We start from the raw sequence: 24663 nt of genomic DNA on the forward strand, positions 1-24663 counted from the left end.
CTGGCTGTATCAATAGCATTTATATACACTGACTAGCCATCACCCATGGTGGCATCTCCCAATGCTGTAAGCTACCCCAAAGAGGCAGGCTGTCCGCCGCCCCGGCAGCCCTTTTGTCTAGCCTGCCGCAGACGCCAGCACGAGGTGGCACCAAGCCGCTGGTGAGGGCTGACAGACCGAGGCCACTGCCATGGCTGACCTTGGCCTTAGCTCGGCTATGCCCTCTAGGTCGCTGAAAAATCTGCGGCTGTATTTTGGACACAAGCCTGACCCCTTATTTTCTCTTTTGGTGGGACTCTGTCTTCTCCCTGTTCAGCCTGTGAATGCGTCCTTGGGGCTCCCTGAGGCTGCAGGGGAGTTGTCTGGAATGTTGACAACAACTGAGAGACAAGGGGAGGGACAGGCATTGGCTTCTGTGCATGACAATGGTCACAACTTCTGAAGGAAGTCTTTAACAGTCAGCAAGAGGCAAGACCTCTCAAGATCAAATTCAAGGCTCTGAATGACATCCCTGAGGAGAGCCCAGTAATTAAGAATAACTTCAGGGACCATTTTTGGATTTGTCTTATACATTTTACCTAAATATTTTCCAACCTTCTCCCAGGTCTGGGGAGCTATATCTGGTCCCATTAAAATCAACCATGGACAAGCTTCATCAATAAAACAGAAAAAATGAACTAAATCTTTCTTTTTAACGCTTACTCCTTTCTCCCTGAGTGCAGTCTTGAGTTCTCTTATAAATTGCAACTCCTTAGACACTAGAGTTACCGTGATGGGACGGCAATGAATAGGCGCCTTACCTGCTCCTGATGAAGTGCACGAGTTTTGCAGTCAGCAGGATCCTCTTTGTCCCGGGGTATCTGTCAGCTATCCCACAGTTTACCGTGCTTCAGGTCCCTGGTTCGGGCGCCACTTGACCCGAACAGCAGGTCAGGTTATTCCAGGGTCTGAAGAGGTACTGCCTGAATCATGGGTGAGAGAAAGAAGGAGAACAAGCAAGATTCTGTTGTCAAGGTCTCAGTTTACTGAAGATGCAGTAGGACTTATATAGGAATATGGCAGGATGGGAGTGCCTTACTGTGGTTAGTATCTCTGGTGTTCTGCGTAAGCAGCTATCTGAAGAAGGTCTACTGCCTGTGAACATCTTATGTTCCTAGCTCTCGGGGCTTCTTATCTCCTCCTGGGAGAGACCAGCCCATGGTGGCAGTTGCCAGGAGGCAGGACTTTCAAGGACCTGTAATTTCCCACCACTCTGGATGGCCCCTTGACTTATGGCTCCCAACAACTCCTAAGTCCTGAAGGTGTAGTCCCCTTCAGAGAGTCAGTCAGTGTCACTCCATAGGACTGCAGGTGGAGTCCCCTTCATACAGTCAGTCAGGGTCGCTCCTTAGGACTTAGGTGGATTCCTCTTCTGACAATCAGAGAGGTTCACTCCTAAGTCTGAAGGTGTAGTCCCCTTCTGATTGCCCTTAGGACTGCAGAAGGATACCCATCTGACAGTCAGTTAGGGTTACTCATTAGGACTGCAAGTGGTGTCCCCTACTATCAGCTAGTCAGGGTCACTCCTTAGGACTGCAGGTGGTGTCCACTTCAGGCAGTCAGACAGGGTCACTCCATAGGACAACAGGTAGAGTCCCCTTCAGACAGTCAGAGAAGGTCACTCCTAAGTCCTGAAGGTGTAGTCCCCTTCAGACAGTCAGTCAGGGTCACTCCTTAGGACTACAGGTGTATTCCCCTTCAGACAGTCAGACAAGGTCACTCCTAAGTCCTGAAGGTGTAGTCCCCTTCAGTCATTCAAGGTCACACCTTAGGACTGCAGTTGGAGTCCCCTTCAGTCAGTCAGTCAGGGTCCCTCCTAAGTACTGAAGGTGTAGTCCCCATCAGATAGTCAGTAAGGGTCAATCCTTAGGAATGTAGGAGGATATACTTCAGACAGTCAGTCAGGGTTGCTCCTTAGGACTGCAGGTGGTGTCCCCTTCAGAGGTTCAGTCAGGGTCATTCCTTAGGACTGCAGGTGGAGTCCCCTTCAATATTCAGACAGGGTCACTCCTAAGTATTACGTGTAGTCCACTTCAGACTGTCACTCAGGGTCACTCCTTAGGAATGTAGGGGGATACCCTTCAGACAGTTAGGATTATTCCTTAGGACTGCAGGTGGAGTCACATTCTGACAGTCATTCAGGGTCAATCTGTAGGACTACAGGTGGAGTCCCCTTCTGACAGTCAGAACTGGTCACTCCTACGTCTGAAGGTGGAGTCGCTTCACACTGTCACTCAGGGTTACTGCTTAGGACAGTAGGAGGATACCCTTCAGACAGTTAGTGTTACTCCTTAGGACTTCAGGTGGAGTTCCCTTCTATCAGTCAGTCAGGGTCACTCCTTAGGACTGCAGGTGTATTCTCCTTCAGACAATCGGACAGGGTCTCTCCTAAGACCTGAAGGTGGTGTCCCCTTCAGTCAGTCAGTCAGGGTCACTCCATTGGACCACAGGTAGAGTCCCCTTCAGATAGTCAGAGAAGGTCACTCCTACATCCTGAAGTTGTAGTCCACTTCAGACAGTCAGTCAGGGTCATTCCTTAGGACTGCAGGTGGAGTCCCCTTTAGACAGTCAGTCAGGGTCACTCCTTAGGAATGCAGGTGGAGTCCCCTGTTGAGAGTCAGATGGGTCACTCCTAAGTCTGAATGTGTAGTCCCCTTCAGACTGTCACTCAGGATCACTGCTTAGGACTGAATAGGATACATACCCTTCAGACAGTCAGTTAGGGTTACTCCTTAGGACTGCAGGTGTAGTCCCCTTCCGACAGTCAGTCAGGGTCACGCCACAGGATGACAGGTATAGTCCCCTTGAGACAGTCAATCAAGGTCACTCCTAAATCCTGAAGGTGTATTCCCCTTCAGACAATCGGTCAGGGTCACTCCTTAGGAATGGAGGTATAGTCCCCTTCAGACAGTCAGTCAGGGTCACTCCTTAGGATTGCAGGTGGATTCCCCTTCTGACTGTCAGACAGGGTCACTCCTAAGTTTGAAGGTGTAGTCCCCTTCAGACTGCTACGCAGGGTCACTCCTTAGGACTGTTGGAGGATACCCTTCTGACAGTCATGTTGGGTTACTCCCTAGGACTGCAGGTGGAGTCCCCTTCTGACAGTCTGTCAGGGTCCCTCCTTAGGACTGCAGGTGTATTCTCCTTCAGACAGTCAGACAGGGTCTCTCCTAAGACCAGAAGGTGGTGTCCCCTTCAGACAGTCAGTCAGGGTCACTCCTTAGGACTGGGGGTGGAGTTCCCTTAAGACAGTCAGAAAAGGTCACTCCTAATTCTGAAGGTATAGTCCCGTTCAGACAGTCAGTCAGTGTCACTCCTTAGGACTGCAGGTAGAGTCGCCTTCTAACAGGAGGTCAGGATCTCTCATTAGGACCACAGGTAGAGTCCCCTTCTGACAGTAGGTCAGAATCACTCCTTAGGACTGTGGGTGGAGTCCCCTTCAGACAGTTAGACAAGGTCACTCCTAATTCTGAAGGTGTAGTACCCTTCATACAGTCAGTCAGGGTCTAACCTTAGGACTGTAGGTGGATACCCTTCAGACAGTTAGTCACGGTCATTCCTTAGGACTCTGGTGGAGTCTCCTTGAGACAGTCAGTCATGAGCACTCCTTAGGACTGCACGTGGAGACAACTTCTGACAGTAGGTCAGGGTTACTCTTAGGACTGCAGGTGCAGTCCCCTTCTGACAGTCAGGCAGGGTCACTCCTTAGGACTGTACTTGGAGACCACTTTTGATAGTCAGGGTCACTCCTAAGTCCTGAAGGTGTAGTCCCCTTCAGACAGTCAGTCATGGTCACTCCTTAAGAATGTAGGAGGATAACACACAGTCAGTCAGTCAGGGTCACTCCTTAGGACTACAGGTAGAGTCACATTCAGACAGTCAGACAAGGTCACTCCTAAGTCCTGAAGGTGTAGTACCCTTCAGACAGTCAGTCAGGGTCACTCCTTAGGACTGCAGTTGTAGACCACTTCTGATAGTCAGTCAGATTCTCTCCTAAGTCCTGAATAGGTAGTCCCCTTCAGACAGTCAGTAAGGGTCACTCCTTAGGACTGCGGGTGGAATCCCCTTGAGACAGTCAGACAAGGTCACTCCTTAGGACTGCAGGTGGGGTCTGCTTCTGACAGTCAGTCTGGGTGACTCCTTAGGACCACAGGTAGAATCCCCTTCAGACAGTCAGTCATGGTCAATCCTTAGGACTGCAGTTCAAGACCCCTTCTGAGACTCAGTCAGGGTCACTCCTAAGGCCTGAAGGTGTAGTCTCCTTCATACAGCCAGTAGGGTCACTCCTTAGGAATGTAGGAGGATACCCTACAGACAGTCAGTCCAGGTCGCTCCTTAGTACTGCAGCTTGTGTCCCCTTCACAAAGTCAGTCAGGGTCACTCCTTAGGACAGCAGGTGGAGTCCCCTTCTGACAGTCAGACAGAGTTACTCCTAAGTCTGAAGGTGTAGTCTCCTTCAGATTGTCACTCAGGGTCACTCCTTAGGACTTTAGGAGGATACTGTTCAGACAGTTAGTAAGGGTTACTCCTTAGGACTGCAGGTGGAGTCCCCCTTTTGTCAGTCAGTCAGGTTCACTCCTAAGTCCTGAAGGTGTAGTCCCCTTCAGAAAGTCAGTAAGGGTCACTCCTTGGAATGTAAGGAGATACCCTTCAGAGAGTCCTTCAGGGTCAGTCCTTAGGACTGCAGGTGGAGTCCCCTTCAGAGGGTCAGTCAGGGTTACTCCATATAACTGCAGGTGGAGTCCCCTTTAGATAGTCAGACAGTGTCACTCCTAAGTTTGAAGGTGTAGTCTCCTTCAGATTGTCACTCAGGGTCACTCCTTAGGACTGTAGGAGGATACCCTTCAGACAGTTAGTTAGGGTTATTCCTTAGGACTACAGGTGGAGTCCCCTTTTGTCAGTCAGTCAGGGTCACTCCTTAGGACTGCAGGTGTATTTCCCTTCAGACAGTCAGACAGGGTCTCTCCTAAGACATTAAGTTGGTGTCCCCTTCAGACAATCAATCAAGGTCACTCCACAGGAACCCAGGTAGAGTCCCCTTCAGACAGTCAGAGAAGGTCACTCGTAAGTCCCCTTCAGACAGGCATTCAGGGTCATTCCTTATTACTGCAGGTATAGTCCCCTTCTGACAGTCAGTCAGGGTCACTCCTAAGTCCTGTAGGTGTAGTCCCCTTCAGACAGTCAGTCAGAGTCACTCCTTAGGAATGTACGATACCCTCAGACAGTTAGTAAGGGTTACCCCTTAGGAATGTAGGAGGATAGCCTTCAGACAGTCAGTCAGGGTCACTTCTTAGGACTGCGGATGGAGTCCCTTTCAGACAGTCAGACTAGGTCACTCCTTAGGACTGCAGGTGGAGTCCCCTTTTGACAGTCAGTCATGGTGTCTCCTTAGGACCACAGGTAGAGTCCCCTTCCAACAGTCATTCAGGGTCACTGCTTAGGACTGCAGTTTCAGACCACTTCTGACATTCAGTCAGGGACACTCCTTAGTCCTGAAGGTGTAGTCCCCTTCAGACAGCCAGTAAGGGTCACTTATTAGAAATGTAGGAGGATACCCTTCAGTCAGTCAGTCAGGGTCAATTCTTAGGACTGCAGGTGGTGTCCCCTTCAGACAGTCAGTCAGGGTCACTCCTTAGGACTGCGGGGTGGAGTTCCATTCAGACAGTCAGACAAGGTCACTCCTAATTCTGAAGGTGTAGTCCCCTTCAGACAGTCAGTCAGGGTAACTCCTTAATATTTCAGGTGGAGAGCACTTCTGATAGTCAGTCAGGGTCACTCCTAAGTACTGAAGGTGTAGTTCCCTTCAGACAGTCAGTAAGGGTCAGTCCTTAGGAATGTAGGAGGATAGCCTTCAGACAGTCATTCAGGGTCACTCCTTAGGACTGCAGGTGGAGTCCCCTTCTGACAGTCAGTCAGGGTCACTCCTTAGGACTTCAGTTCCAGACCACTTCTGACACTCAGTCAGGGACACTCCTAAGTCCTGAAGGTGTAGTCCCCTTCAGATTGTCACTCAGGGTCACTCCTTAGGACTTCAGGTGGTATCCCCTTCTGAAAGTCAGTCAGGGTCACTCCTAAGACCTGAAGGTGGTGTCCCCTTCAGTCAGTCAATCAGGGTCACTCCATAGGACCACACGTAGAGTTCCCTTAAGACAGTCAGGGAAGGTCACTCCTAAGTCCTGAAGTTGTAGTCCTCTTCAGACAGACAGTCAGGGTCACTCCTTAGGACTATTGGAGGATACACTTCAGACAGTCAGTCAGGGTCACTCCTTATGACTTCAGGTGTAGTCCCCTTCAGATAGTCAGTCAGGGTCACTCCTTAGAAATTTATGAGGATATCTTTAAGACAGTCAGTCATGGTCACTCCTTAGTACTGCAGGAGGAGTCCCTTTCCGACAGTCAGTTGTGGTCACTCCTTAGGACTACAGGTGGAATCCCCCTCAGACTGTCAGTGAGGTTCACCCCTTAGGACACAGGTGGAGTCCCCTTCAGACAGTCAGTCAGGATCAAACCTTAGGACTGTAGGAGGATACCCTTCAGACAGTCAGTCCGGATTACTCCTTAGGGCTGCAGGTGGAGTCCCCTTCAGACAGTCAGTCAGGGTTACTCCTTAGGACTGCTGGTGGTGTCCCCTTCAGACAGTCAATCAAGGTCACTCCTTAGTATTCCAGTTGTAGTCCCCTTCAGATTGTCTGTCAGGGTCACTTCTTAGGATTGTAGGAGGATACCCTTCATACAGTCAGTCAGGGTCACTCCTTAGGACTGAAGGTGTAGTCCCTTTCATATAGTCATTTAGGGTCACCCCTTATGCCTGCAGTTGTAGTCCCCTTCAGATAGTTTGTCAGGGTCACTCCTTAGGATTGTAGTAGGGTACCCTTCAGAGAGCAGGGTCACCCCTAGAACAGCAGGAGGATGCATTTTATAGAGTCAGGGTCACCCCTAATTACTGCTGGAGTAGTCTCCTTCAGCCAGTCCGTCAGGGTCACTCCTTAGGACTGCTAGTGTAGTCCCCTTCACACAGTCAGGGCCAATCCTTAGGACTGCAGGTGGAGTCCTCTTCAGACTGAGAGTCCGGTTCACCCCTTAGGACTGAATGTGGAGTCCCCTTCAGTCAGTCAGTCAGTCAGTCAGTCAGGGTCACTCCTTAGGACTGCAGGTGGTGTCCTCTTCAGACAGTCAATTTCTGGATAAGCTGAATGTGAGGATTCTAGGGTGGAAATTTCCTCCTCCTCTTCTTCCCCTATAGGTATTAACATTAAGGGTGCCAATATTTTACTAAGGTCCTTACTCAGGTTCTGGCTGGTTGACTTAGAGAGTAAAACAAGAAGAGCTGTGTTCAATGGCACAGTTCAGTCTTTGAGTGGTTTAAGGTGGAGTGAGAGTGGTTGGCTAATGTTTGGAAAGTTACCAGGGTGGCCAGGATTCTATGGCCATCTGCTAAAGTCTCTTGGCATCTTGGCATCTGAAGCTGGGCCATTCTACATAAAAAATAGGCCATTCTAGCTTACAGAACGTAGAGCTTCTATGGTGACAGTTGAGTCCCATAGTCTGCCTCATAGAACTGAAAGTGTTGCAGAATGCAGCTTAGGAGAAATTGGCTTTGATCAGTCAAACTCCTATCCCTACAACAAAACTGCACACACAGTCCCACAGACAGGAGTAACACAAGACAGAACGTCAACATTGCCAAAGAAGGCCAAACAAATTCAGAGGTAGTGGCCACCTTCACTCATACACCACAACCCAAAAGGACATGTTTTCTGTCCCAGAGACTGGGTCTACCATTGCATTCAATCTACTGTATGTCTCTCCAAATGTTTAAACGCCAAAACAGAACAGAACTTACCAATTGGTCCAAGTTCCAGAACATGTTGGCTGGTAATTCTTACTTTTGTTTTGTTTTTCATTTGCAAATATGTGGTAGTTGCTGTTTGGGATCCCCAGACCTCACATGTCTGCAAGTGTGCTCACCCCTGTCTAGGGCTATATGCCCAGGGCCTCCAAAGTTATGAAATTTGCTCCTATCTAGTGCATATCCCTGATTGGCAACCTTTAATATGTGGCAGCTGTGGTCTTGGGCTCTCTCGGGTCTCCACTCCAACTCCACCTCAGGTTTGCTCTCACTTGGGACCTATCCTAGAGCTTCCAGAAATCTTATGGAGTTCAAGACACCAAGAAAAAAAAGACTCAATTCAAATTCTAATTATTTGAATTTAATAAAAATTGCTAGGAGGCAGGACAGCCTTAAAGCCAAATTGAAGGTGTGCCTGCAACCCAGAAGGGGCTAAAGGAAGTTTTATTTTTAAAGGTTGAGACCACAATCATCTTGTTTCCCCTCAGCTATGTGAGAAACTGTTTCTGTCCCCCTTTATACAGCAATAAGGGAACTTTCTCACTCCCTGGTACAGAGCCATAAACAAGTTTACAGAAGCCGGAGGAGGTTACAGATGGCTAGGGACTCATCTTTCAGGAATTTAGGGCAGAGGCCAATGGCTACTAGGAGGATGCCTGGTACAGAATGGAGTTTCCTTAGCCATCATTTTATAGATGGTAGCACCCTAAATCAACTTCCTTATGCAGCAGGATACACTATACTTGAAGGAGACCTGACTATTCCCACAAGTCTACACATAGTTAAAGCCAAATCCCTACCCCCTCATACAACTTTCAACAGGCAGAACTAACAGCTTTCATCCAAGTTCTCACACTTGCTTCCAACCTCATGGTCAATTATATATACTTACTCCAGATATATCTACAACATAATACACTCCAACAACTTAATCTGGAGAGAAAGGGGCTTCCTGATACATAGGGAACACCAATTATTAACTCCCCTTTGATACAGGAGCTCCTTGAAGCAGTCTCCTCCTCAAGCAAGTGGCCATCCTTCACTACAGGGGACAGCAAAAAGATAAGTAATAGCTCTCTTCTTGACAACCAAACTGATCAACCGGCTCAACAGACCATCCTAATATATCCAGGTGGTCAAGCCCTAACAACAAAAAAACATCCCCAGAGCCAATCTTGTATACACGAACTACTCCTCCCCCCAACAACAGTCACCACCCCAACAGCTGTCATCCTGACCTACCTACATTCCCCATTTCACCCTTCTAATCAGACTTTACTCTCTCTTTTTTTTACTCACCCTTCATACCCACTAATAAGCTATTCCTTAAAAAGCCAACTCCAACTCAGGAAACAGAGGCAGGGATCTCTTTGAGAGGCCATCCTGGTCTACAGAGTGAGTTCCAGGACAGCCAGGGCAATGCAGAGAAACCCTGTCTTGAACAACAAAAAAAAAAAAAAAAAAAAAAAAAAACCCGCTGACTCCTGTGAGACTTGCCAAAAGACAAACCTAACTTCAACTTTTGCCTCCTTCTCCCATTTTAAAACTTCCATCTCACCAAATAAGAGGCTAGTTACTACCCTGGACTGGCAAGTAGATTTTACTTACATGCCTCCAAGCAGAAGACACAAGCATTTTCTGGTATTTGTAGATACTTTTCCAGGAAAGGGTAAGACCTTCCCAACCACAAAAGAGACTATGTTCACTCACTCCTCTCTGAGATCATTCTCTGCTTTGTGTTGCCCTCCTCCACATACAGCTAAGCAATGTCCCCCAAATGTATCTCTTCCATTGTCCAACAAATAACTACCTCTGCCAAATCCCCTGGAAATTCAAAATCCCTTACTGGCCTTAAATCCTCAGGAAAAGTTGAAAGGAAAAATAGGGCCATAAAAGATACTCTCGAAAAAGTGACTGGAATTAAAACAGAACTGCAGAAAACTCCTGCCCTTGGCTCTGCTCAAGCTCCAAGCCCTGCTAAATAAACCCTCTCTATTCAGTCTGTTTGCACACACACAGGGGAGACCCCTCATAACCCTGGAACTGACAATCCCAAACTCCCTCATTGCCTATCTCAGTCTCCTGTCCTTTCTGTACACAGAGCTTTGGAAACATATTGATTCCATCCTACCCACTACACTACTCAATGCCTCTCTTCCTGATCTCCAAAAACGAGACATGGTATGTCTTTCTGACCCAACCCATTCCTCCTTAACCCCTAAATGGCAGCCCCCCCATAAAGTCATTATATTCATCCTAACTTTAGCAAAATTAAATAAATGTTAGCTCCTGGGTCCACCTCTCCAGGCTCAAGAAGGCTTCCCCACAGTTTGGCTCTACATCACTAAGCCCCGCCAAGCTCAAGCTATACATGCTTCCTGCTTCCCAGTTCCCACAAATCACCAAGAACTATCACCAACTGCTTTGCCCCTGACCTTCTCTCTTCCAGATTCCCTGAATGTCCTGAGCACACATCAATTTCTGATTCTCCTGGAAGTGCTCAAGGAATACCTTTTGTGGATCCTGGCCCAACACAGACCATTTTATCTTTTCGGGAGACCACTGATATCCTCTGCTCCAAGGAATGTTCCTATTCTTCTCTCTCAAACAGGTTAAGTTTCTTCCCATCAATACAATGCTGCCTTTCAACCCCAGATCCTCCTTTAGTTTCTGAGCCCTACTGTTAACCTTCCATCTCCACCAACTCCTGACCTGGATATTCCCACTGCTGAGCCAGATGGATGTGACATCAAATGACCCTACCAGGCGGGAAATGCTACCCACCACCAACTTGCTTGGGAGGCTGCCTTAATACCATGGGGTAATGGAGGGGGAAGCTAAACAATAAAACTAACTGTCTACTTTGGGACCCTGTCTTCTCTCCTTCAGATGGTGCATGGAAAACTACAAAGCTAATGCTAACTGCCAACTAATAGTCCTCCTGGCCAACACAAAAAAGTGATGCACCATTGAACCCTGCCCCAGCCCTTTTGGAGGGCCTGCAGAGACAGTCTAAGGCCAAAGGGGGTACACAGTTTATAGACAAGTCTACTGGAATGAAAATGATGGTGGAGAATACTGGTCCTTTCTCAAAATCTGGAAATGCATAGACTTCTCCTCACCTAGGGTGTGGGATGGTGTTCCCACAGGTCAAGGTGGGTTCTATGTCAGAGACTAATGGGGAGAGCAGACATGGGATCTCTTGGAAACTAAATATAACAAAGCCACAACAATGGGGGAAGGTTGCACAATTTTGGGATAGGATGGTGCCAAAAGCACTACTGGAGGAGATATAACATGCTAACAACCCTCTAGCTGTTCATCACCACAGCCAATGCCTCCATTCCTGTAGGCAAAGTCAACATTAACCCATGGGCCCCTACTCCATCCCAGGACGGGAGTCCCAACTCATCGAAATTTGGTCTGGATATCCTTTTAATAAAAATGTTGCAGCTTGAAAACTCCAGCCATGCCTCACAAGTGTTCAAGGCTGACCCAGAGATAGGAAAGAATTGCTGCATTTATCTCAGGGCTAGCCAAATAACATATACCAGAGTAGGAATCTCCAACTTGATTCAGACCAAGCAGTCTACCAATGAGCCCTGCCTACTGGGACCCCCAGCCCAGATATTGGGAGAGGTGGAATGAACAGAAAAACAAACAAATTGTACCCAGTTGACTTCCAAAGCCAGGCCACCAAATGGCACCAACTTTGCACACCAGAATGGCACTTACGCTTGTTATCCCAGAGGGAAATGTGTCAATCTTCCTTACTCCAGACCTGGATAGAGCCCACCTCTGTGGATCACCTTCCTACTGCCATCCCCAAGGCCTAGATCTTTGTTTTCTGATGGTCTTAGGTGACCCTTCTCACAGGTTGAGTATCTCTGGTCTAAAGAAAGACAGTAGGGCCCTGCTATAAGACTCACCTTTTTCACTTAGAGAATTCAATCTTTACAGGTAAGCAGGAGTTCACAAGCAAGCTGATCTCCAAAGACAAAACACAAAAGGCGTCCGCTTCCACATCTAGGCACAAAGAACTTGGCAAGGCCTATAATGGGTGGGGATCTTATACACTCCCCACACACAAAAAGCCAGACTTTTCTCTTTTAAAAATGGAGGAGAGGAAGCCAATATCACTAAGACTCCATTTTCCTCAGCTCAGATTTAAAGAAAAAACTGTCTCCATAACAGAGAACAGAAGTAACCTGGGGTCCAGTTCCCTTCCACTCTGTGGTAAGTTTCAAACCCAGACAAATGGTTGAGGTGCCTTTTTAACATATCAAAGCAGGACATGGCCGCCAGACTTTGACAACATCTCTCAGTTCCTTCCTGTTACAGGGTATGGCTGGTATACCCCACCCTCTACCTCCACTCCCCAGCCCAGGGGCTGGGCTGCCCTTCCCCTAGAGGCTCTTCCCAATGTAATCTGGACATTTTGGTTACCCTTTTCCTCTTAGACCTTTTGGCCTCCTGTCTGCTGCACACCACGGTCCCCCTCTCTTTTCCACTCCCCCTCTCCCACATGGGCCAGCTCAGCCTAATCATGTCCACTCTGGACTCTCCCATATATCCCCACCTCTGACTATGCTCTCCCACATACCTATAATAAACTTTCTCCTCTGCCATACCTAGGAGCAGTCCTATCATTTCCTTTTCTTCATTCACCCAGGAATGGACCAGATAACCCACCTCAGAGCTAACGTGCCTATGTTCTAGACTATGTCTCCTGGCTTGCTATAAATTGTTAAGATGGCCACAGGAAGGAAATTAAACTAGTAGGTAACAGAATAGACTAAAAAGTATACATTAATATGCAAAGTAAACAAAGACTGAAAGACTTGGTTACCACCATGATTCACTTGTGAACTAATTCTTCACACTTAAGCTCCAACTTCCAGGAGACAGCTTTCCTTTACCTATTAGTATGTTAATAGGACTGCAGGAGGTCCTTGGGGCCTGCCAAACTGCAGAAGAGTAAGAACAAATCTCTCTAAGTTCAAAAGACATTAAGAGCAGAAGTTTTCCACCCACTGCCCTAGAAAAACGCAGGACCTGAGGCTCCCTAGGAAAATGCGGAATGCTTTTCTGTGAGGCATGTGGTCTCTACCTCATTTTCCCAAGCCTAGAGTTGAATAAAACTACCACCACCAAGAACAACACTACTACCTCTGGTCTATAAAGGCATTTAAAATAAACCTACAACTCAACACTTGCCCAAAACTACAAATAAATTCTTTTTCCTTTATGAATTTCTGTTTCCTGACTTCTTTTGAAATACAGGTAAACTAAGATGAAGAGCTGGGAAAGCTCCTGTTTCCATAAAAACAGAAACCTGGCTATTCTCATTTGTCCTCACAGAAGAAATGATTCTCTTGCTTTGGTTGTTAAAAATAGAAACTCAAAATCATACTCTTGTTTTTCTTGGGTGGGGGGGAAGGAGAGACAGACAGACAGACAGACAGACAGTGTGTTGGGAGGTGGAGGTGGGCACATGTATCCTAGCAACATTGACATTAAACCCTCTTAGAAAAGTCTAGACCAATGGTTCTCAATAAAAAAAGCTATCTTGCCCTCATAGAACATTTGGAGTATTACAAGTAAAGGTGCAACAGTGCCATCTAGTGGGTAGATGCCAGAGATGCTGTTCAATACCTTAGAGTATACAGGAGCAGTCCCACAATTTTCCAGCCCAAAATTTTGAGTGCCACAATTGAGAAGTGTTGGTCTATGAAAAGTGAGGTCTTTTTTTTAAGTTTAGAAAGTTTTATTATAGGATTATAGATGTGAGAATAAAACAAAGTAGGCAGAGCTACTAAACAGCAGAAACCAATAACAGAAAATGGTGTGCCACTGAATTGTTAAGAGTAGAGCAGTACGTTCATGTTAGAAAGTGGAGCAGGGACTTCAACGAAAAAGGAAGAAAGCCCAGAGTAGCAGGGGAAGCATGTCCAGGCTTCTAGGCAGTATCCAAAAAAAGACAGAAAGGAAAACCTACTTTTTGACTTAGAACTCAGAAGTGGGCACAGGAATGCTCTGTAAGCAGCTTCTGCAAACAGGACATTTTTTTGGGGGGGGGGGGTTGAGACGGGTTTCTCTGTGTAGCTTTGGGACCTGTCCTGGCACTCACTCTGTAGACCAGGCTGGCCTTGAACTCACAGAGATCTGCCAGCCTTTGCCTCCCAAGTGAAGGGATTAAAGGCGTGTGCCACCAATGCCTGGCCAAACCGGACGTTTTAGTATTCCCTTGTATAACAATATTCTTTTATCTCTCGAGAGACCCGAAGCCCATGCTTTCATTTTTCAGGATAAAAGAACTTGCTCTTTAGGGAACTTTGTATTTCAGAAACCAAGTAGAACATGAATGTTAAATGGCATACTATTTTTAATAGTATAATCTGATTAGAATGGACATCTTTTTAGAAATTCCTCAAGTGGCTCTGATTCTTTTTTTGAGAGTCTTGCTCTGTATCCCAGGCTGGCCTCAAACCCCAAACACCTTACTCAGCCTCTCCAATGCCACTACACCCAGATCCTGATTTTGTTTTAAGGACACCTGTCACAGAGACCACAATCTTTCCCTCTGGCATACTGTAACAATAGCAGCAGATTTCATTTTTCTTCAAAGCCAATGAATAAGGTCTCTGTTAAAACTGGGAAAGAGAGCTGGATGGTAGTAGTGCACGCCTTTAATTCCAGCACGTGGGTGGTAGAGGCAGGCAGATGACCAGACTGGTCTACAGAGCCAGTTCCAGGACAGCCAAGGCTACACAGAGAGACCCTGTCTCGGAAAAAAACAAAAAAAACAAAAAAAACAAAAAAAACCTAGGAAAGAAATGAAATAGTCAAGAGGTCCCTTAGTGATGATGCACTAAGCCATCCATAATCATTTACTACTTCAAGAAATGGAAACTGTCCATTCTCTCACATAAAGACCCACCAGCCCAAGAGAACTGTGCCTACCCTTTCCACTGGCTTCTTTTGGATAAAATGTTCCTATCATGTTTGCCCGTAGGCTTACAAGTTCAGCTTCATTGTATTTATCTCCCCCCACCCTTTACTAACTACTAACTTAGGCATTGACTAGAGGACTTCCTCATCAACTTCTCAATAGACCCAGCTTTTGCCAATGCTTGTTTTTCTAAAAAGATAAACTCTCATTTCCCCCTCTCTCCTCTTCCTTAACTTAAACAAATAGACCCAGCTTTTGCCAATGCTTGTTTTTCTAAAAAGATAAACTCTCATTTCCCCCTCTCTCCTCTTCCTTAACTTAAACAAAAAGCAGTGTGGAATAATTTCCTGGGAGTTGTCCTTTTCCTTCCAAACATATGCTCTTAACTGATGTGTTTTTCTTATATGCAGACGAAGCAATGGAGACCATGATGTTTATCCACCAATGAGTGAGAAAAGGCACACTGTCATGAAAAATGTCAGTAAGGGCCTTTTCTATTCTGAAAAATAAACACAGCCCGACTTGTGGACAGACTGAGAGAGACAAGAGCATCCACTAGAAAGATGCTTTTGCTTTACTTCCCATGGGGACCAGCTCCCCATTTCGGCAGCCAAGACAGTAACATGTGCTCGATAAGACCTTGTCTTAGTCATAGAGGTTAGGTGCCTGTCTCGTGACAAGGAACCAATCAGAAGTTAGCTGGTGGTGCTATGCTTTACGACCCTGGGTGTACTTTACGGACAAGCACACAGCAATGACACACAGAGCATAGCAACCACCCTGGGAAGGCCTATGGGCCATAACAACCAGTTGACCGATTGACACAGGGCAAGCCCTCCAAGCCTGGAGGCACACCAATCGTGAGCCTGTGCGTACCCCTAGACACTCCCCTTACACTGCCCTACGAGATCTCTTGGCAGCCAGTTCAAACTGTCTTTTTCGAGCCACCTGCCATGGCGGGTGGGTGAAAGACACGAGCTAACATGGGGTTAGCTCGTTAAATTACAATAAAGCCTCATGCAGTTTGCAGCAAGCTCTCGAATCTGCGTGGTGATTGGGGTGACCGCGGTCGTGGCCTGGGACCCCGGATACCTGAGTTTTCCGGGGGTCTAACACCATCACTCCACCAATCATTCCTTCCTTAAGGATCTCTCAGGGTCATCCCTTTCTTTCCTTGCCCATGACAGCCAACTTAACTCAGGCAGTCTATGAAACTTCTGCTCAGCCTTCTACATCTGTGTCCTGCCCCTCAACAGTTTCCTGAAACTACTCATATTCACCATGTGCTCATGCTAGAGACTGTTGTGCTGAAGCCCAACTTATCTCACCTCATTTCTTCCTTCCTTCCCAGGCCCTGGCTTCTTCCTGCTGTTCTCCAAGGTGCTAGAAATGGAGCATACCTGTCAGACAGACTGTGAAGACTTGCTACAAAAACTCACTTACAAATCATTTTTAGACTGATGATGCAGTAAAGAGGTCAACACCATGAATATACAGGATTAAATAAAGTATACTGCCCGGCATGGTGGTGCATGTCTTTAACCTATCATTCAGGAGGCGGTGGCAAGGAGATCTTTTTGAGTTCCAGGCTAGCCAGGGCTACATAGTGAGACTCTGGCTCAAAAATCAAACAACAACAACAGAAATCACTACAATTAGTTTCCTTTCCCTCTCCTAACCCATTAGGAAAGTGAGAATGACCATTGTGGCTTATCCCCCTGCTGGGCAGCACTGCTCTCCACCCTCACTGGCTTTCTAGCCTGTCTTTCTCTTGAGGGCTGTGCTTTTTCTACAGAGCCAAAGACCATCTTTGTAGGCTGTGGCCTAATGCTGGGATATACAACCTCTCCTTAAGGCATTTCTCACTGTCACAGAAGCACAGATTACCTTGCTGGACTATCAGGGTTGTGGGGGAAACCCTGATGCTGGAGTGACTAAGCAGTGGAATCACATGTCGTTATCAATCATCACAGGGAACGAAGCATGCATTTCCTGTGCTTAGCTCCAGGGCTTCTTGTTAGTCCCAGGGAGCTGAAGATAGCCTTAAACTCAAGAAATTCCATTCCTAATCCAGTCATTGTTTCTCAAGGTTATTGGAAAGTTAATGAAAGAAGACTCTGGGCATCCCACTCTCCATCAGAATTCTTTGTTGAAGACTTCACAAAACAAGCCTGTTAATACTACAACTTTCTGCATCCAAAGGCCTTCAAAATTAACTGACAAACTGGGAGAACTCAGTGATGCAGTGTAGATACTAAGCAGTGTTATCTGATACAACCATCTCTGAGGATACACATGTACAATATAAATATGGCAAGTAGGCACAGTCAGTTATAAAAGTTTAATGAAATTAAAATTTATTTGTAAACAAGTGACATGCTACATTTCAAAGAGTCCCACTCACATCTACTTATTTTCTTTTGTGTAAGATAGGGTCTTATATCTACGTAGCCCAGAATGTCTAGTAACTCCTGCCTTGGCCTCCCTACTACTGGGATCCCAAGTATGAACCATGTTTCGCTTCTTTCTAAAGGTACAGAGATCATAAGCATTAAGAATCAATGAAATAACATTCCATTGTACTATTTCTTTCTAGCTCTCACCTGTTATATCTCATTAAGAATTAGCAAAATAAAATTCAATCTGTATGGTTTATGACCTCATGCCTCATTTCTTTTCTAGGTGACTAGGCAATTTCATTAGATAATACACTAACCGGCTGTTTTCAACTTTTTTTTGAGACAAGGTTTCTCTATACAGCAGTCCTGGCTGTCCTGGAACTCACTCTGTAGATCAGGCTAGCCTCAAACTCACAGACATCTACCTGCATCTGACTCCTGAGTACTGAGATTAAGGGTATGCACTACCACTGCCCTGTGACTGTTTTCATCTTAAGTAACTAACACACATGTAAGCTGTTCAATTACAAGTCAGAGTGATCAACAGTTAAAGCCTGTTGTCTAAGAAAACAGCAAACAATTCTTAGTTCACAGCCAAAGATGACTTTCAGCAAGGAAAGATACAAGCACAGAGCTCAGGAGTGCCCTGAAATGCTGGTTTCTGTATAAGCTACCACCTCTCAGTGATGCTGCTTCCAATAAATCAGATGTAAACTATCCAAGGAGAATGTTAAAGATATGGTGGCAATCCTCTTACTAGAAACAGCAGCCAATGTTAAGTTCTGTGTTGTCGGGACTAGCAAAGGATTTTGCACTTTACCTTCCTTTAAGCCTCAACATTCTTGGTCATTCTTGGTCTTGAGTGTCCACCAGGCCTTCCCCTGCCCATGAAGCTGCCAGAAACAATGAGTATTGTCTTTGTTACTAAGCAGGAGATGGGGTGGATTATCACAAGACGACATATGCTCAGTAGAGCAGAAAAGACTGTGATATTTCCTGGGTAAAAACAGGTTAGACAGTGTAACATTCTAAAAGCCAAATCAAGGCTACTGTGCCCTAATTTTTCTAAACAACTTAAAACATGAACATGACATACAACATGGAAAGTTCATCAAATAATTCCATAACCCTGGGCCACTGTTGGGACTAAAGCCAGCAAGCAGTCCTATTATGAGAATACTGACTGTAGGCTTTAGCTTTCAACTTCCATAAATAAAAACAAATAGCAATAATTTAAAAAGTCAGAGAAAGAAAACTCCTCACTCATGTAAAACATCAGTAACTAGATAAACATGGCTTTTTCCCGTTTAAGCCTAAGAACATAAAGTGCCTGTGTTCTAAATAATCCAGGCTAGATAGGATGTAAGCATCAACAGCAGCCAGAAATTGTTTTGGTCAAGGCCAATTCATTTCAATGAGACCACAATCAATGTTGGAGAAAATGAACTGACAGTAGCAGTATATTCATGATGCAATTTTCAAGGATCAGCTGTAACTAGCATTGGTAATAAATCCATTTTCCTACATTAATAAGCTGCAAAGATGAAAATTTGAGAAACATGGATTCACAAAGCAAAGCAATGTTTGACAACACTAATTCATTATTAATACTGGAAATATATTAATCATTTGAAAGACATCAGCCATTTCATTAAACATCAACATTCACATAGATACAAGTTTAAATGTGTACCCTTTTATCCTTATCTCGGGGTTTTTGTTTTTTGTTAACAACATCATTTTGTTCTCCTCGGGATATTTAGAAACTTAAGACAATTCTGAATGTGATCATTTTGGGGATAGGTCAGAAACGCCCTTCAATAGCTCAGTGCTCAGGGCAGCACATAGCAATTGAGAATAATTACCTCCTGGGGCTGAGATGGCTCCATGATCAAGGCGAACCTAAGTTCAAATCTCAGTGTATGAGGCTGCTCTCAAGTGTATGTGACTCTCTTCTGACCTTAGTGGAAACACTTAGAAGACTGCACACACACACACATACATGCATGCACGCACGCACATTATTAAAAATAAATATTTAAAGAAAATGATTACCTCCTGTATAGGATTAGTTCCTCTTGTGTGCCATCTGCGCAACTTGGACTTAATTTCCAAGAAAAGAATGTGGAGGGATGTGAAAAAATATCTACAAATTCCCCCGAATTCCCGTGTTTAAAGTGGGGCATATAATTACAAACTGGCCAGCTAGAATTAACCCTGAACTACTTTCAAACATTCAAATCCAAACTCTGGACTGTAACGATAAGTCTTTACACCATGGCGCCCAAGCCCCGCCACCACATGGGTGCCCGAAATAACACACAGTCTTATATTAATTACAATGCTTCTGGCCAATGACTAGGATTTCTTATCTGCTATCTCTGTCTTAAGTATCAACCATAATTCTTAAATCTATATATTTTAAAGACTTATCTTATTGAGGACACTGGTGGCATGCATCCATTCCATTCTTCTTGGGATCACATAGCTGCGATTGTCCTTACTAAATTTCCCAGAATCCTCCTCGATTCCTAGTCCTACCTATCTTTCTGCCTCATTGGCCAAGCAGTGCTTTATTGAACAACCAATAAGATAAACATACACAGAAGGACGTCCCCTATCATCTCTGTTGAGATCCACAGAAATAAATTGCAGTGTATGGATGAACCAAAAATGACAAGTTCAAACTGGATAGAGAACACTCTGAGCTACTTGAAACTGCTCAAAGTTCTTGTCTAGTTTCTGCATGGCGTAATTTTAGCATGCTAAAACTTTAGAAAACAAAAGAGGGGGTGCTTTTGTGCATATTAGTCATGCCCATAGTTCTTCAGGCATATAATCCCATACTGGAGTGTCAACATCACCCTAGTATATATGTTTGGCATGAGATTTTTATAAACACAACAAGCCTTTTGCTCTGCTGAGGGAACTAGAGTACTCACAGGCTCAGTTCCAGGTCCTTTAAGTATAGGTACAGAGACTTTTGGGAGTCTTGCTGGCAAGCACCTCTGAACCAGAATCCATCTTCACAGTAATTGGCAGACAGCTTTGCTTCAAGAATGATGTTTAGACTATTTGTCACCATTTCAGCTTGTAATACTAATCAGATACCAAATAACTTGCAGGAACCTAAAACATCAAGGGCAAAAAAAAAAATAACTGTTAACAACAGAAATTGAAAATTATGTGGAAATCATACCAAAAGCAATCTGTAGATTCAATGCAATCCCCATAAAAATTCCAGCACAATTCTTTACAGACCTTGAAAGAACAATATTCAACTTTATATGGAAAACCAAAAAACCCAGGATAGCCATAACAACCCTGTATGATATGATAGGTATCACTATCCCTGACTTCAAGCTCTATTATAGAGTCATAGGCCTGAAAACAGGTTGGTATTGGCACAAAAATAGACAGGTAGACCAATGGAATCGAATTGAAAACCCTGATATTAACCCACACACCCACAAACACCTGATTTTTGAAAAAGAAGCTAAAATTATACAAAGGAAAAAAAGAAAGCATCTTCAACAAATGGTGCTGGCATAACTGGGTGCTGGTGTGTAGACAAATGCAGATAGATGCATATCTATCACCATGCACAAAACTTAAGTCCAAATGGATCAAAGACCTAAACATAAATTCAGTTACACTGAACCTCTTAGAAGAGAAAGTGGGAAGTACCCTTGAACACACAGGCACAGGAGACCACTTCCTGAACATAACCCCAGTAGCACAGACACTGAGATTGATAAATAATAATGTGACCTCCTGAAACTGAGAAGCTTCTGTAAGGCAAAGGACACACTTAACAAGACAAAATGGCAGCTACAGAATGGGAAAAGATATTCATCAACCCCACATCTGACTGGGTGCTGATTTCCAAAATATACAAAAAAACTTAAGAAGCTAGTCACCAAAACACCAAACAATCCAATTAAAAAATGGGGGACAGAACTAAATAGAGAATTCTCAACAGAGCAATCTCAAATGGCTGAAAGGTACTGAAGAAAATGTTCAACATCCTTAGCCATCAGGGAAATGCAACTCAAAACAACTCTGAGATACCATCTCACACCTGTCAAAATGACTAAAATAAAAGAAACAACAATGACAACTTATGCTGGACAGGATTTAGAGAAAGAGGAATACTCCTCCATTGCTGGTGGGACTGCAAACTTGTACAGCCACTTTGGAAATCAGTATGGTGTTTTCTCAGGAAAATGGGAATTGATCTACCTCAAGACCCAGCAATTCCACTCTTAGGCATATACCCAAAGGATGCACATTCATACCACAATGACATCTGTTAAACTATGTTCAAAGCAGCATTATTTGTGACAGCCAGAACCTGGAAGCAACCTTGGTGCCCCTCAACTGAAGAATGGATAGAGAAAATGTAGTACATTTATACAATGGAGCACTACTCAGTGGTAAAAAAAAAAACCAATGACATCTTGAAATTCACAGGCAAATGGATGGAACTAGAAGAAATCCTGAGTGAGGTAACCCAGACACAGAAAAACAAACATGGTATGTACTCACCCATAAGTGAATATTAGATATAGAGCAAAGGATAACCAGCCTATAATCCATACATCCAGAGAAGCTAGTAAACAAGAAGGACCCTAAAAGACATACATGGAGCCCTCAAGAAAAGGGACAAGATCTCCTGAGTAAATTGGGAGCATGGGGGAGGGGGAGGGAGGTAGGAGAAAGGAGAGGGGGGAGAAGAAAATGAGGGATCAGAAAGGTCAAGCTGGGGGAAGAATAGAGAAGGAGAGCAAAGAAAGAGATACCTTGTTAGAAGGAGCCATGATGGGCTTAACGAGAAACCTGGCACTAGGGAAATTCCCAGGAATCTACAAGGATGACCCCAACTAAGAATCTAAGCAATAGTGGGAAGGCTACTTTAAATGCCCTTCCCCTATAATGAGATTGATGATTACCTTAAATGCCATCATAGAGCCGTCATCCAGCAGTTGATGGAAGCAAAAGTAGACACCCACAGCTAAGCACTGAGCCGTATTCCTGGAATCCAGTTGTAGAGAGAGAGGAGTGATGAGCAAAGGGGTCAAGACCATGCTGGGGAAACCCACAGAAACAGCTGACCTGAACAAAGGGGAGCTCAGCCGGGCGTTGGTGGCACATGCCTTTAATCCCAGCAGAGGCAGGCGGATCTCTGTAAGTTTGAGACTAGCCTGGTCTATAAGAGCTAGTTCCAGGACAGCCTCCAAAGCAACAGAGAAACCTTGTCTGGAACCCCTCTCCAAAAAAAACCCCAGGGGGAGCTCATGGACCCCAGATTGACAGTCGGGAAACCAGCATAGGACTGATCCAGACCCCCTGAACATGGGTGTCAGTTGGGGAACTTGGGCAGTCTACAGGGCTGCTGGCAGTGGAACCAGTATTTATCCCTAGTGCATGAATGGGCTTTGGGAGCCCATTCCCTATGGAGGGATACTCTCTCAGTCTAGACACTGGGGCAGGGGCGCACTCAGTCCTGCCCCAAATGATGTGACAGACTTTGATGATTCCCCTTAGGAGGCCTCACCCTCCTTGAGGAGTCGATGGGGTAATGGGATGGGGAGATGGGAGATGGTGGGGAGAATGGGAGGATGGGAGGGAGAGGGAACTGGGATTGGTATGTAAAATAAGGTTGTTTCTAATTTAAATAAAAAAGAATGAAAATTATGTGCAAATCTCCAGGTAGGACAAATTAATACATACGGAGCTGGGTTCTCTAAGAGCAAGGTCTCTCTCTTCAGCTTTCTCACTAACCATTCTAAGAAGCCCCACTCTACATTCCTTTTAGTGGTTCTTTAACCCAGAAAATGAAATGCAATTCACTTTCCTCTTCCCATCATTTCCCTAATATATATTTTGTCTTGCTCATTTAACCTACTTGCATTCCAATTCTAAGTAATGGTGGCCTGCTGTGTGGCTCCAGAAAACGATGCAGGTTTGGAAAGACACAGAGAACTGTGCCCTTGTTGCTTTTGATGAATTCCAAAATTCTGAATTTAAAACACCTGAAGAAAAACAGACAAACAACGGAAAGGTTTTCATTTCCAAAATAGTGAAGAGCAGCCACAGTGAGTGGGGTGAACTTGGGCAGTGGGCTCCCATCCACCCTGTGTGCACTTACTTCTCCAAGAGATGTAAAGTACTGCTTTGCTCACTGGGCATTTCTGATTGTTCTATACACACCAGCAAAACCTTTGAATAGAAGGGAGATTGGTAGAGTGATAGTAAAGAAAGCAGGAAATAGAGCAACCGCGGTTTTCAGGGACTCACACATAGATTATCCAAATTAAGGTGTACACATCCAAGGGTTTCTGACGATCTCTGAGTAAAAAACAAATGAGGGAGCGTTACAGTAACGACTTACCAGCAGCTTCGGCCCTGTAACTTTTACTGCCGACTGTCACACGGATCCCAGTCATCCCATTATTCTGGAAGTTCCTCTTCTCTCGTCCTGGGGTAGGAAAATTGTATCAGAAATTGAGGCGTGGAAAGGCTCAAACTTGTGTTCTGGACACAACTGTGCTGTCGATGCCTTCCCTGGAGATGGCGGTGGGTACCCATTCCCTTGACAGAGTCAGGATAGCAATAATGCAGATCCGGAGGCGTTCCAGCTTCTTCAGCCTTGGTTTCTAGAAATCCTGTCTCCTCATCTCCTAAATGGATAGAAGGTGACCCTTTACAGAAGAGACAGCACTGGGAACGGGTCAATCGACACCCCACCCCTTCCTTGCTCGGCAGGGCCTCAGCTAAACTCGTGTACCTAGACGTTACTGGACTCCCCGGCCCATGGTAGCGAGTGAGGGTGTGTGTGAGGGCCTTGACCTTTCAGACAGGCCACGCTACGCTGTTACTAGTGCTACACAGAGTCGCCCCACTTACCGAGACCAACCTACGTACTGACTCCCAGCAATACTGTTTCACGCACTCAACCATCTTGGATACGCCCCCTTAAGCCAAGACACACGTGAGTTCATGACCTCCGGCCATTCCGTTTGGCCCATAAGCCGGAAGTCCCGCCCTGCAGCATCGCTCTCCTTGGTGCTCCGACCGGCTCTGGCGCCGGATTTCCATCGTGGTTCCACAGGTGTACCAATGACGGGGCTCTGACCGCAACCAGGAACTAATTTGTTCACGCCCTCGCCCGCCGCTAGCGCCACACTCTCACAATCGCGCATAAGGTCACGCCCATGTTAATTCTGTGTTCCGTCTACGTCACCAGCCCGCTTCCATCAGTAGCCACGCCTTCATGGTGTAATAAAGCCTAGGCCACACCTCTTCCCCTGGGCTGTACCACCTGCCTCCCCTTACAGGTGGGGCCGTTTCCATGGTGCTCTAGCTGGATGGTTAAAGTCACGTTACTCCCCAGGATTCTCTTTGATTGACCTCTTCCCACG

At 45.5% G+C, this 24663-nt stretch overlaps 1 long non-coding RNA gene across 2 annotated transcripts in view; it reads right to left on the reverse strand.

The window, feature by feature from the left end:
• LOC103159523 overlaps positions 1 to 24341 on the reverse strand; it is a 50613-nt gene extending 26272 nt beyond the window's left edge. The window contains exons 1-8 of one of the 2 annotated variants that reach the window (XR_003488354.2): positions 24149 to 24341; positions 23634 to 23720; positions 23391 to 23461; positions 23148 to 23274; positions 22192 to 22273; positions 20182 to 20368; positions 18060 to 18132; positions 801 to 962 (exon numbers count right to left, since the gene is read on the reverse strand). This is a non-coding gene — a long non-coding RNA (uncharacterized LOC103159523). Of the gene's footprint in view, positions 1 to 800; positions 963 to 18059; positions 18133 to 20181; positions 20369 to 22191; positions 22274 to 23147; positions 23275 to 23390; positions 23462 to 23633; positions 23923 to 24148 lie in introns of both variants that reach the window. The other variant, XR_003488353.2, reaches the window with a different exon arrangement.
• Between the last annotated feature and the right edge of the window lie 322 nt (positions 24342 to 24663).

The sequence above is a fragment of the Cricetulus griseus genome, chromosome X (assembly GCF_003668045.3).
Source record: "Cricetulus griseus strain 17A/GY chromosome X, alternate assembly CriGri-PICRH-1.0, whole genome shotgun sequence".
Taxonomy (NCBI): Eukaryota; Metazoa; Chordata; class Mammalia; order Rodentia; family Cricetidae; genus Cricetulus; species Cricetulus griseus.